We start from the raw sequence: 12,368 nt of genomic DNA, 5'->3' as shown, positions 1-12,368 counted from the left end.
CTTCCCTCGTAAGTTCCTTCCTTTAAGAGGAACCAACCCTGCCAACACCAAGATTTCAGACTTCTAACCTCCAGAGCAGAGACAAGTTTCTCTTTAAGCCATCCGGGTTGTGGTACTTTTGCCAGAGGAGTGGTAGCAGACAAATACGTGTCTGCTTTTCGAAATACTGTAAAATGTAACTACATTAAATTTTAATGGACTAATAGACATTTCAACTAAAAGGAAGAGAGACTAGGCTTCCCTGACAGTTCAGTTGGTAAAGAATCTGCCTGCAATGCAGAAGACTCTGGTTCAATTCCTGGGTTGGGAAGATCCCCTGGAGAAGGAATAGGCTACCCACTCCAGTATTCTGACCTGGAGAATTCCATGGACTGAACAGTCCAATGGGGTCACAAAGACTCGGACACACCTGAGCAACTTTCACTGTCACTATCATAGGATTGAAAAAGCAAGCCCAACTACATGCACTTTATAAGAAATCTACTTTAAATAAAAAATCAAAGAGGTATGTTAGAAGATATACCATGCAAACTGTAAGTACTGGAAGGCAAGAGTTGGCTATCCCTAACATGAGACAAAGTATACTTCATGACAAGAAGTATTACCACTGACACAAAATCAATGGTACATATTTCAAGTGCAACAAGGTATGTTCACCAATTGGGCCATAAAACAAATCTTAACAAATTTTAAAAGAATGAATCTGCCCAGAGTGTGTTCTCTAATCACAAATTTAAAAATCAGCAATCAGTGAACTATCAAGAAAATTCCAGGTATTTTAAATAACACACTTCTAAATAACCCAAAGTAATGAAGGAATCAACAAAGGAAATTAGAAAGCTTTGTTTTGTCTTTTTTTTTTTTTTTGCCACAGAGCATGTGGGATCTTAGTTTCCCAACCAAGGACCAAACCCATGGCCCCTGCCTTGGAAGCACAGTCTTAACCACTAGATCTGACAGGGAAATCCCTGGAAAGTATTTCTAACTGAGCGATATTGAAAATACAACATTATCAACATTTGTGGAATGCAGATAAAGTAGTGCTTAGAGTAAAATTTATACCTTTAAATGTATACAAAGAGAAGACAGTCTAGAAAATCAGTGACCTATCCCCACACACTTTGCCATCTCACATTTATTAACATGACTACTATAAAAGACAAAATAACAGAAGATAAGTGTTGCCAAGGATGTGGATAAAGAGCCCTTGTGAACTGTTGGTGGGAATGTAAGCATAGATACTATGTAAAACACTATGGCTGTTACTCAAAGAAATTAAACACAGAATTACCATCAGTTCAGTTCAGTCTCTCAGTCCTGTCTGACTCTTTGCGACCCCATGAACTGCAGCACACCAGGCCTCCCTCTGCATCACCAACTCCGGGAGTCCACTCAAACCCATATCCATTGAGTCGGTGATGCCACCCAACCATCTCATCTTCTGTCATCCCCTTCTCCTCCCGCCCTCAATCTTTCCCAGCATCAGAGTCTTTTCAAATGAGTCAGCTCTTCGCATCAGGTGGCCCAAGTATTGGAGTTTCAGATTCAGCATCAGTCCTTCCAGTGAACACCCAGGACTGATCTCCTTTATGGTGGACTGGTTGGATCTCCTTGCAGTCCAAGGGACTCTCAAGAGTCTTCTCCAACACCACAGTTCCAAAGCATCAATTCTTCAGTGCTCAGCTTTCTTCACAGTCCAACTCTCACATCCGTACATGACCACTGGAAAAACCATAGCCTTGACTAGGTGGACATTTGTTGGCAAAGTAATGTCTCTGCTTTTTAATATGCTATCTAGGTTGGTCATAACTTTCCTTCCAAGGAGTAAGCGTCTTTTAATTTCATGGCTGCAGTCACCATCTGCAGTAATTTTGGAGCCCCCAAAAATAAAGTCAGCCACTGTTTCCCCATCTATTTGCCATGAAGGGATGCGACCAGCAATTATACTTCTGGGTATATACTCCAAAGAACTGAAAGCAGAGACATGAACATATACTTGTAACATGAATGTTCATAGGAGCATTATTCACTATAGCCCATATCTATCAACAGATAAATGGATAAACAAGATGTGGTATATATAAAAATGGAATATTATTTAGCCTTAAAAAGGAAGAAAATTCTGATATATGCTATGATATGGATGAACCTTGAGGATATTACACTAAGTGAAACAAGTCAGTTTAAACAAATACAGTAATACATACCATCCACTCACATTTGCAAGTCTTTTTACAGCAAAATGAGAAAAAGATTTGGATTCAGGTACCAAGACACTCGTTCACACACACACACATACCCTCAAGATAAAAGTAACTGCAAAAGACCCACTTTGACAAAATAGTCAATCTATTAGGGGCCTTTGCCTTCCAGATCTCAGGGAGTATTGATTGATACATTTTCGTTCATTTACAAAGCATAGCTAAAGATTTCTTAGTTTTGCAAATAACCCCAGGGGACTATAAGATGAAATAAAAACTCTGATCATCTACACTTAATTATTCATGGCTGGTGTCACCAATTAACAAGCAAACAGCAATTCAAATTGTTCTCTCAGTGTCACAGTTCCCTAGCACCCAACCAATGCTCCATCGGCGATAAAGCTGAATGAATGACCAAAGATAGTTCAAAAGCGAAGATCCTAACCAACGCTCCACCACAGGCGAAACCTAAGCAATAAGAAAGTTGGTATTATCACAACCAAGCCCTGTCATTCACCAAAGATGTCTCAACTGGCCAATGCAGGTACTAACACACATACAAACAACATACATATTGCCCCACAAAAAAATAATCAGACGCAAGTGTAGCCCAGAAAAAAGGACCATATGTAGCTTATCCCAAGGTGACAAACACAAAAACACAAATAACAACTAAGCCAACTAAGCTATGGTAACACAGAAAATCAGAAGAGGTGTAGTCTAAAATTCTACTTCCACTCCCAAATGGAGGCCTCCAAACAAACTGGCAAGCCTAGCTCTAGAAAAGCAAATGAACCGGTTCCCAAATCAGGCAGTCTAACAACAATTCCTCTCTTCAACAGGGTATGCCAATCAAATGCAAGACAAATTGACTTGAGAGAAAAAAGCCCAAATTGAGGCCAGTTGTATACACCAGAGTGACTTAGCCTCAAGTGGTTCACTTCCCGCCTAGGAAGCACTCCAAATATGAAACAGGAGGGAAGGTGGCAGGGCACAGCCTTTAAAAGAATGACATAGCCCGAGGACATGACATAAAGCAAGTAGGACCAAGGTGGCACACAAGTCTACTTCCACTAGACACTGAGCCTAACTCACTATAACAAGCAGCACGCTAAATGAAACATCCACAGGCGCCAAGATAGTTCCAAGTGTGTGTGTGTCTGTGTGTGTTAGTTGCTCACCTGGGTCCAACTATTTGTGACCCCACAGACTATAGAGTCTGCCAGGCTCCTCTGTCCATGGGATTCTCCAGGCAAGAATACTGGAGTGGGTTGCCATGTCCTTCTCCAGGGGATCTTCCTGACCCAGGGATTGAACCTAGGTCTCTGGCACATGCAGTCAGTTTCTTTACCATTTGAGCTACTTGGGAAGCCCCCAAGATAGTTCCAAGGCTGACTATAAAGCCTAAAAAGTAGGCAGTGGCCCAGTTCCTGAAACTCTCTGCCCCTTCCCCAAAATAGTTGGAATAATCCTCCCACTCATTAGCCTAATGAAATTATCCAGCCTCCAAAACTAAACATGCCACATTTAATAGAGGACAGTTCCAAATAGGGGCTTACCTGGTGGCGCAGTAGTTAAGAATCCACCTGCCAGTGCAGGAGACACAGGTTCAATCCCTGATCCAGGGATACCCTGGAGAATGAAATGGCAACCCACTTCAGTATTCTTGCCTGAAAAATCGCCATGGATAGAAGAGCCTGGACACGACTCAGCAACTAAAAAACAACAAAGTTCTGAACAGGCTTGCTTGCTAACCGTAGGTGATAATCAGATACTTAGGTTAAGATCTGAATTAAGAGAAAATCACTTTTAAAAAGAATTATATTGTTTCAGAAGCCAGAGGGTAGTAGTTCCACAAAATCCTGATTCCAAATATTCAAACTCTTGGTTAGATGTAACCCTAAGTTGTCTGTAAGCTGAATGCATCAAAAACTGTTAAAACCAAGTAAGTAGCAAATCATGTCAACATTAAAAAAAAAAAAAACAAAACACAAAACCAACCTACATATACCATTTAATACCTATAGGATAACAGTATAGAACATTGAAACTGGGGTATCAAACATTTGTAATTTTAAGGGCTTTTTAAAAAAGCTATAATTACTAAAATGGAAGAATATTTAATATAGAGACAGAAATCATGTTCTCCTAGAAAACTGAGGCATTAATAAGTTTCATTCATCAATTTTCACTCTTATAAGACAGAATTCAGAGAAGGAAATGGCAACCCACTCCAGTATTCTTGCGTAGAGAATCCCGTGGACAGAGGAGCCTGGTGGGCTGCTGTCCATAGGGTCGCAGAATCAGACACGACTGAAGTGACTTAGCACTCATGCATGGGAGAAGGAAACGGCAACCCACTCCAGTAGCCTTGCCTGGAGAATCCCAGGGACAAGGGAGCCTAGTGGGCTCTATGGGGTCTCACAGAGTCAGACACGAATTAGCAGCAGCAGCAAGACAGAATTATCAACGTGAAAGATCACAATGATGTAAGTCAGTGATTTACCCCAGAATCAGTTATGTAAAAATGTGCTGGCTAAAGTCACCTTTGGCACTAATGATAATGTTAGTGAAGAAAGTGCCCATCAAGCAGGAGTGTAATATAAATTTAATGTATCTTTATCTTTTTAAAGGCACATATACAATCACTATTTTTCGATGCCGTGACTAAAAATCCAGAGATTTCCAGCTCATTATGGAGTGAAGTATTTCTTATATAAAGAACAAAAGAAAAAACTAAAGTGGCTTTCAGTTTAACAGGAGATAAATTTCAAGAAATCAGTCAAGATACAGGAAGAACTGTTTCAATCATGAATGTGGTGGTTGCATTTAATGTAAAGACATCCCATTATAGCATATATAAAGATATGCTCATTTGTAGTCTACAAAATGCCAGGAAACCACGGTGGGGGTGGCGGGGACATATATGTATTTTTATATATTAGGGCTTCCCTGGTGGCTTTGAGAGTAAAGTGTCTGCCTGCAATGCAGGAGACCCGGGTTCGATCCCTGGGTCAGGAAGATCCCCTGGAGAAGTAAATGGCAACCCACTCCAGTACTCTTGCCTGGAAAATCCCATGGACAGAGGAGATTTGTAGGCTACAGTCCATGGGGTCGCAAAGAATCGGACACGACTGAGCGACTTCACTCACTTCACATATACACACACACACAGAGACACATATTCAATATATATATTAAAAACTATAGTTGGAAGAAGCCCAATTAATTTGGAGCCCTCTAACTAATGAAGGAAATCCCTTTACAAAAATCTCTGATGCTTCAGCGTTTTCAGTAACAAGAGAATTCTATCCTTTACAAGGCTAGAAAGATTTCCTCAAAGTTTAAAACCTCCAACATTATGGAAAATTTCAGATGCAATCTTCAGTGTTGCTGTAGGACTAATGTCAGTCATGTGTTTCTTTTGATTCATGCTGAAATGAAAATATATCCAATTTTATGACACATATTTAATTGTGAGATGCAGCAATGTGTTAAGTACAACACTGAAGACAGACTTTAGTTTGACACCTGGATATCACTTTACTTATTTGCAAAGATACAAGTGGCAACAACAAAGGGTTAAAGTGGGAGCTGAATGAGATGATGTATAAAATATTTAGCATAGTGATACCTTTTTGAAAGGCTCAACAAATGCTGGCAGTTCTCATAACTGTATTAGCCCACTCAGTCTACCAAAACAGTTTCTAGCTGCTATGTAAGAATATATACCTGTGCTACTGTTTGTGGCACTTTTTCATCACTTTATGTTTCCTAATAATCTTCAGCAGTATATTTTACCAAGATTAAAGACAGGATGAAGGCAAATGGGCCCAATGCATATGCATTGCTCATTTTCCCACTCTATTCCTTGAGGAAAGAAATGTTTGCTCTGTTAACAAAAGCAGTGGTGGTGTACAGAGGGAAACACACTGTGGGCTCATCTTTTCCTGGGTAACAGGCAGCTGATAAACTGTGTAATTGTATTCTCACTTCAGACAGCCACTGATTGCTCCCTCTTAAATCCTCATCTGAAGGCATAATTATAGATTCTATCACATTTTGCCCAATCAAAAAAAAGTGCTATCTTCACTGATCACACATCCAAATACCTTTTATATCTGCAGATAGCGTATGTACGCCAGTTCTGTTGTGTGACATATAAGTAGATGGATTTATAAAACTGTATCAACTGCCTGCCTCTTTGAAGATTATGATTTTCAGAATTCTCTGGTGGCCTAGTGGTTAGGATTTCAGGCTTTTGCTGCCAGGGCCCAGGTTCAATACCTGGTCGGGGAACTAAGATCCCGCAGGCCATGTGGCCAAAAGAAAAAAGAACTGACCCATCAATAAAGTGATTTTCAAAGTAAAGCTTGCAAAAATTAGCCTGAAATCTACTTCTCTGCTCACCTCTACAGATTAGTCTAGTGCTCTTTGCCAGAGAAACTGGAATCTAATTGCAAAATTATGTACTCCAATATCACTTCACGTTAAGTAACACACTCTGTCCACTGTTAATCCTCCTACAGTGAAGATAATATAAGTCTATTAGATATTAAAAGGTATGACAGAGTTAAATAACACTTCATTTTAAAACTTGGGTAAGGCTTTAAGAATACTTTTAAAATATTTGACTTCTGAACCTTGTATGTGGTTTATATGGCCTTCCCTGGTAGTTCAGCTGGCAAAGAATCTGTCTGCAATGCAAGAGAGCTCTGTTTAATAACTGGGTCGGAAAGACCCTCTGGAGAAGGGACAGGCTACCCACTCCAGTATTCTTGGGCTTCCCTAGTGGCTCAGATGGTAAAGAATCTGCCTGAATGTTCATCACAGCACTGTTTATAATAGCCAGGACATGGAAATAACCTAGATGCCCATCAGCAGACGAACGGATAAGGAAGCTGTGGTACATATACACCATGGAATATTACTCAGCTGTTAAAAATAATTCATTTGAATCAGTTCTAATGAGACGGATGAAACTGGAGCCTATTATACAGAGTGAAGTAAGCCAGAAAGATAAAGACCAATACAGTATACTAACACATACATATGGAATTTAGAAAGGTGTTAACGATAACCCTATATGCAAAACAGAAAAAGAGACACAGATGTACAGAACAGACTTTTGGACTCTGTGGGAGAAGGCGAGGGTGGGATGTTTCGAGAGAACAGCATCGAAACGTATATTATCTAGGGTGAAACAGATCATCAGCCCAGGTTGGATGCATGAGACAAGTGCTCGGGCCTGGTGCACTGGCAAGACCCAGAGGGACTGGGTGGAGAGGGAGGTGGGAGGGGGGATCGGGATGGGGAACACATGTAAGTCCATGGCTGATTCATGTCAATGTATGACAAAAACCACTACAATATTGTAAAGTAATTAGCCTCCAACTAATAAAAATAAATGGGAAAAAAAAGAAAAGAAAAAAAGAAAAGAGAAAAAAAGAATCTGCCTGTATTGTGGGAACTGGGTTCAATCCCTGGGTTGGCAAGATCCCCTGGAGGAGGGCATGGCAACCCACACCAGTATTCTTGCCTGGAAAATCTCCATGGATAAGTCCCCCTGGCAGGCTATAGTCCAAGGGGTCACAAAGAGTCAGACATGATGGAGCGACTAAGCACGTATAATTTATACATTCAAAAATAAAATTTAAAAAGGGAATCCTTCTACACTGTTGCTGGGAAGGTAAACTAATGCAGCCACTATAGAGAACAGTATGGAGGTTCCTTAAAAAATTAAAAACAGAGCTACCAAATGATCCTGCAATCCCACTCCTGGGCATGTATCTGTGTTCAATATAGCACTATTTACAACAGCCAACACAAGGAAGCAACCTAAATGACCATCGACAGGTAAATGGATAAAGAAGATGTGGTATGTGCACACACAATGGAATATTACTCAACCATAAAAATGAATGAAATAATGCCATGAACCTAGAGATTATCATACTAAGGGAAGTAAGACAGAGAAAGACAAACATCATATATCACTTATAAGTGGAATCTAAAAAAAGTGATAGAGATGAACTTATTTACAAAACAGAAACAGACTCACAAAAAGCAAACAAAACTTACGGCTACCAAAGCGGGGAGGAAATTAGGGGTTTGGGATTAACAGATACACACTACTAGATATAAAATAAGCAACAAAGACCTACTGTATGATACAGGACACTATATCCAATATCTTGTAATAACCTATAAAGGAAAAGAATTTGAAAAAGAATATATATATGTGAATCACTTTGCTGTACACCTGAAACTAATATGTTTTAAATCAACTGTACTTCAGTAAAGAGTTGTTTCTTTTGGAAAATTAAAAAAAAAAAAAAAAAAGAAAACCATAAAATAAAAAATGGAACCAATGAACCATAACAAATTGGCAGCATAACCAGAGAAAGTACTTCAAGTGACTTCTGAACACAGTAAATATAAATACTCTGATTACACAGCCTTCATGCAATATGTTCTAACAACAAAAATAAATGCAAAGAAATCTTAAAACTTTACTAAGAAGTTTACTGCTAGTAGTGATATTGGTAAAATATTGAAATGATTTTAAGTATATATAGTAGGATACTGCAAGTATGTTCATTTTATTAGGAACTAAGATTTTCGTTTAAGACGAGAGACAAATACAGAATCAAAGAAAAGAAAAACCTGCTATGTTAAATTTGAATTGGATGTATCGCTATGAACTTGCTTAAACAAACAAGCAAAACACCATTTTTTGTTCTCCCCTCTCAAAGGGCCTAGACGCAGCGACGCTCCAGCAGCAAGGAATATGCCAAACAGTCAGATCCTGGTTTCCATACACCATTTCTCACTAACAAGAGTCAGGACTTCTTGGATGAAAAGCCCATTCCTGATCTGGAACAAGGAAAGTAACAAGGTAAGCCTGGGATATTCTGCACCAGAGAGCATTCCAAGACTAATGGTGAGCAGGAGCATTAAAAAGACACAGGAACCAATTTGAAAGGGTTTTACTGGCCAAATTTGGGACAGTTTGAGCATCAAAAAGAAAAAACTGTAATGGTTATATATATTAAAAAAAAAGATTAAAACTCATCCGTCCATAGTATTCCCACAAAAAAGGAGAAAAAAAAATTCTGATTTGCCACCATTATGCAATGCACGCAGTGGGGGTGACTAACTCCCCAACTCTTTACCCTGAATGTTAGTAACTAAAAGGAGGACGTTAACATTTTTAGGAGAAAGTTCAGTTCACTTCTAGTTAATGAAAGAAATCTTGACAGAAAATCTCCAATAAAATAACTGATTGAAGCAAGAGTCATCGATGGATGCTATCACAGAGCAAAAGGTACCCAGAAACAGGTTGTATGTTTGGGGTCAAGATATTACCCCAAGATCATATACAAATCACAAACAGGCAAACCAAACCTTTATAGTAAATCTGGTAGTTACCACTTTGAGCAAGTGGTCACATTTAGTTATCCTTAATAGTGTAGCATGATGTAACATAAAAGTACATAGGTACATAGCATCATCTATGAAATATTCTTGCCAAATAAAAGTTTTCCTTAAACTAATCTAGCTTTTCTTTAGACCTAACTTCCAGTAAGAGGAAAATTAGGAGGACAGAGGATTACATTAAATGACACCATTAGGAAATGAATAAATCCTAAAACTGGGAGCATTCTTATAAAGCAAGTGGTTTGGTTCATTGGCAGAATGAAAGAAGATGGGTACTGGTCTTCTTAAAAAAAGGATCCAAGGCATAATAACAAATGCAATGTGTGAATCTTAACTGAATACAGCTGGGGGGTGGGGTGGGGGTGGATTTTCCAGAGACCCCAGATATTTGCATATGGATTGCTAATTTGGAAAAGTGTCGATAATGATATTGGGGTCAGTATAACCGCAGGAGGAAATACTGGAGTGTCCCGGTGTTTGCAATTTACTTTCAAGTGATTACACACAGAAAGGGGGGAACAACATGGCAGAAATGTCAATCACAGAACCTAGGTACTAAATAGTCATTGAAATTTTTCCTCAATTTCAAAGAGACTGATTATTTTTCATAAATAAGTGTTAAAAAAATGGTGTACCTGTACTGAAGGTACAGTAGAAAACACACCTACACTGGAAACATATCTGGGTATAAATCTCACCTTTATCACTAGTAGTGTGGCCTAAAGCAAGTTACTTAACATTACTTAAGTTTGTCTCACCTGTAAAACTCAAGTAATAATATCTAAGTCTTTAGGTTGTTCTGCAAATCAGATCAGATATGGAAAAGGTTCTCATAATTAATTAATGCAAACACTGTAAAATACAAGACTATAAGAAAACATTCCCTTCACTACTGCCACATTCTATGATTAGGAAACTACATCAGGTAAAATTAAATATTCATTGGCAGTCAAAGGGAAGTAATGAGAGTAACATTATATATGAAGATTTACACAGTATTGTTTTAAATGCAGTAATTCCAACTGAAACCCTCTAGACAAAAAAAAATCTACCTATCCAAACTATTAGTAGCTCTCAAATTGTGAAGTCTGCTTTTGGTATTAGCCTCTATCCGAATAAAACAGTAAGAAAATAAGTGGAAGTTAGAATGTCTTCTTAACCAAAATCTATAATTCACTTACCTGCCGAAAAACATGTAAGCTTTGGCCTTCATTTCTATAAGTTCCAATAAGGCACACCATTATTAGGCTTTATTCTAAATTTTGGTTAAGCTGCAAACCACTAACAAGCATGCAGTTTCCTTCTAACGTACTCATCATTTCACTCGCAGGTAACCCTTTTCTGGTTAGGCCAGCAGAAAACGCCTAGATGCAGACTGTGCCCCAGGTAGGGAAGAAAAAAGGTTTTCGTTTTTTAAATAAATGCCACCCCTTTCTTTCCAATACCAAAGAAAAAGAAGCGGGGGAGGAGGGGGGAACTGTGTGTTTCGGCTCGACCAGGTGAAACGCTAGCACCCCGCCTCCTCGGGGTCAGGGTGCTGAGCACACGCGCGCGCGGTCGAGGGGCGCCCTGGGAGATCGGGGCAATTTCTCCCAGACGGCGGGACGCAGGGCCAATCTCCTCCCTGAAGGCTTAGATTAGACGCCTTTGAGGGGAACCTGCGGGGTGTCTCCCGGGGCGGATGGGGGTGACGAGACCCGGCGTTCCCTTCCGCCCAGCACCCAGATGGGGGGCCGCCCGAGGGCGCGGGCGGCGAGGAGGGGCCGGCCTTGCCCTCCCTTCCCGGTTACCTGCGGACGGCGGTGCCGGGGGCCGGAGGCCTGCTGCTCCTCCTCCTCCTCCCCGCCAGGCTGAGGCGGCGAGGTGGCGGCGGCGGCGGCGGCCCGGGGGGAGGGGGCGGAGCGCGCGGCCCGCTGCCTCTCTCCTCCCCCGGGAGGCGGAGGGGACCCTATCTCGGGCCGCCGCGCCTAGGCCCGTGGACAGCCTGCGGCAGGGGCATGGCAGCTCCCAACGGCGGCGAGCCTGCGAGGTGCGAGAGTGAGAGGCGGAGGGAGGGGAGCGCTCCGGGGGCCTGAGGGGGAGGAGCGAGGGGGCTTGGCGAGCCACGCGCGGGCGGCCGTTGGGGGCGGTTGGCCGAGGGCAGGCGGCGGTTTAGGGAGCGCGGCGACGGCTCGCGTTTTCCCGGCGGGGCGGGGTGGGGAAGGGGAAGGGGAGTGAGGGGGAGGGAGGGGGAGGTTGGGAGGGAGCCGCCGCCGCGCGCGTGCGGGCCGGCGCCGCCGCCGTTGCCGCTCAGCTCACTCCAGCCTGTTTGGGGGCACTTTGTTTGTGTCCCACAATGCTCTGCGCGGGCGGCCGGGCTGGGGAAGGGGAGGGCAAGTGGGCGGGGCGAGAGCGAGCTCGGGGGCGGGGCGCGAGCGAGAGGCGGGGGAGACGCGGGTACTGCGCAAGCGCAGAGAAGGCCGCTGCCGGTAGCCGTTACTTCAACCGTCTGCGACTCAGTCTCCTGAGGCAGCGGCCGGTTCTGATACGGCCGGTGCATCTTCACAAGTGCTGAGTTACCTTCACCCGCCACCTGCGCCCTGGCCAATTCGTCCTTTCTGTGCTCGTTCGCTTAGCCGGCTTCTAGCTCAACCTGACAAGCATTTCTGGGCAAGGTTCACAGCTATTGCTTTTTTTTTTTTTTCCTTCTTTGAACTAAAACCGAAACAGACTCTGTTTTCTCGAGTG

At 42.0% G+C, this 12,368-nt stretch overlaps 1 protein-coding gene and 1 long non-coding RNA gene across 6 annotated transcripts in view; one reads left to right on the top strand and one right to left on the bottom strand.

Moving 5' to 3' along the window:
• Positions 1-12,030, bottom strand: part of ZBTB44 (zinc finger and BTB domain containing 44) — a 57,750-nt gene extending 45,720 nt beyond the window's left edge. The window contains exon 1 of one of the 5 annotated variants that reach the window (XM_043872989.1): positions 11,432-12,030. The gene's annotated coding sequence lies outside the window, so the exon portion shown is untranslated. Of the gene's footprint in view, positions 1-3,760; positions 3,785-11,431 lie in introns of those variants that run through there. The other 4 variants (XM_043873000.1, XM_043872972.1, XM_043873011.1 and 1 more) reach the window with 4 other exon arrangements.
• LOC122674564 overlaps positions 11,543-12,368 on the top strand; it is a 66,737-nt gene continuing 65,911 nt past the window's right edge. The window contains exon 1 of the long non-coding RNA XR_006334996.1: positions 11,543-11,670. This is a non-coding gene — a long non-coding RNA (uncharacterized LOC122674564). The remainder of the gene's footprint in view (positions 11,671-12,368) is intronic.

The sequence above is a fragment of the Cervus elaphus genome, chromosome 2, assembly GCF_910594005.1.
Source record: "Cervus elaphus chromosome 2, mCerEla1.1, whole genome shotgun sequence".
NCBI classification, from domain to species: domain Eukaryota; kingdom Metazoa; phylum Chordata; class Mammalia; order Artiodactyla; family Cervidae; genus Cervus; species Cervus elaphus.
This window is presented reverse-complemented; position numbering and strand designations above follow the sequence as displayed.